The sequence below is a fragment of the Notothenia coriiceps genome, unplaced genomic scaffold, assembly GCF_000735185.1.
Source record: "Notothenia coriiceps isolate Sejong01 unplaced genomic scaffold, NC01 NC01_scaffold00037246, whole genome shotgun sequence".
Taxonomy (NCBI): Eukaryota; Metazoa; Chordata; class Actinopteri; order Perciformes; family Nototheniidae; genus Notothenia; species Notothenia coriiceps.
This window is the reverse complement of record NW_011369947.1, coordinates 11,415,967-11,418,277: the sequence shown is the minus strand read 5'-3', so window position 1 is coordinate 11,418,277 and position 2,311 is coordinate 11,415,967.

The window sequence follows — 2,311 nt, the reverse complement described above, 5'->3', positions numbered from 1 at the left end:
TCAAATAAATGTAAAAAGTACAATATTGTCTTTTAAAATGTAGTATGGAGTAGAAGTACAAAGTAGCATAAACTGAGAATACTCGCATAAGTACCTCAAAATTGTACTTAAGTACAGTACTTGAGTAAATTGACTTTTTTACTCTCCATCACTGGACATACAGTATCATACATTCCAAAAACACAGGTAGTAAGCCATGGCATACATTATTTTTACGGCACATTTCCTATTGTACACATGGGAAAACTCCAAGCACGTTCAAATCAAAAAAGGAACACACAGGAAAGAGCATGAATAACAGAGCGTCTCTTGCTATGGAATCACACTGACCACATGCCTGGGAGTGTCGGCGCAGTAACACCTAGTCCCCAACAACGGTACCACTCCCTCCTGTTGGAGAATGCTTGTTAAATGATTTTTTTTGTTTTACTTAGCCTTCAAAATAAATAATGTTTTTAAGATTTGCATCTGCAGTAGAAATCCTGAGATAGCTGTGGAAATACATATAAACACTAGCATAGCCCGTTGACCTAGCATGTTTCTGTTTACTTTAGGTGCAATGTGCAATACCTGGTCACATGCTCTTAATAAATAGGGGTAACATTTCTCCTACTGGATCCATAAGATCTAAAAGTACATATATCACTTAAAACATAAAAAGTCAACATCTAACTAACAACATAGGGCAAGAATTGGATTTTGGATTTAATCCATGATGAGCTTTACTTCCTGGTCCCCTCATGGTGACTCTGCAACACAATACATACTGCTACTTTTTCCCATTCTGTTGATAGTGTTCATTTGTTAGTGTTTTAAAAAAAAATCTGAGCATATCTTACATGTTGCTATATTTCAAGAATGTTTAGGCTGTAATAAAGCCCATTTCCAGAGAAATTAACATTATGCATTTTCTATGCATTTTGTTTCTAAATAACATCTTATAATGTAGTTGTGTTCCTTTATTCCTTGTGGAAATGGGCTTCCATAGGCTGTATTATTGGATATAATGAGTCATAACAGAGGAGGACAATGTGTAGCCTTTAAGTGACATTTCAAAATTGCATCCCAGGTCAGCAAAAGTTTGTACATTTTTTCTTAAGATATTCTGCAGAAGTAGTCTGATGAACTCTTTAGTATTTCAAAATAGAAAGGTTATAAAAGTGAGACTGTTCTCCCAGGATTTAAAACTTTGAAATGAGCTTAATTTGACTTTATCCGGAGGAGATCTGTACAGCAGTAAATCCGACTCCACTTCAGTGAAATTTCAATAACAGCTCTTCCACCACAGTCGGATAAGTAGCCCATCAAACTGCATGAAGAACATTAAACCAGCCGCACGCCGAAGGATTTTAAATGTGTTTCTTGAGGAAAGACTTGGAACTCCTTTTTTGTTCAAAGTAACACCAGGCAAAATAAAATGTCTCCACATAGAAACATAACAGCAGCACTTTATCCTCTTTTCTTTGGCTATGCGGACAATTTATAATGACTAACTGTCCTTGAGTTCTTGGACTAAATATAATTTAAGCATAATAGCTCAACTGATTCAAGAGGGTGTTAATACCAATACAGGAAATGGCATGTACTTTAACTAACCATACATTAAAAAAGAGGTTATATGCATAAAAATGACTTCCGAATTGTACATTGACCTGCTAAAGACAAGTATAAAGTGGACATAATGTCTTAATGTATTCTATCTTTCAGAATTGGTTGTATTTTAGTACATTTTGGGTACATTATTTGCAGAAATGTTTTAATTATTTGCTGACAACTATATTTATATTATACTTAATTAATGATTGTGTGTTAGCTTTTGGCACATTTTAATTTGAGAATCTTAATCTTTAGGTTCTTAAAAATCTGTAATCACCAGTGTTAAGTAGGGCACAATAACCGAATAGGACGTGAAGTTTGAATTTCAAAATAAAAGGCTAAACTGTCACATGTTGTCAAGAAAACATTCATAGTGAAGTAAATTAAATGTGTGGTTTTACCTCACAAATAGGAATTTCATTATAAAATGAGAACCACATAATGAAATCATTTTACTGCTCATCTGTGCACTAGGCGTTCTAATGACCAGAACCGAGGCTCATTTTAATTATTTGTATTTGAGTGTCTAAGGCAGTGGTTCTCAACCTTTTTCCACCAAGTGCCACCTGAGAAAATAGTTGGCTCTCCAAGTACCACCATATGACCAATGTTAAAATACAGTCTATGCACAGTTCATGCAGGACTCGGAGGCAAATGTATTCATAATACCATTATTTATTGTGCTCTCTCTCTCTCTCTCTCTCTCTCTCTCTCT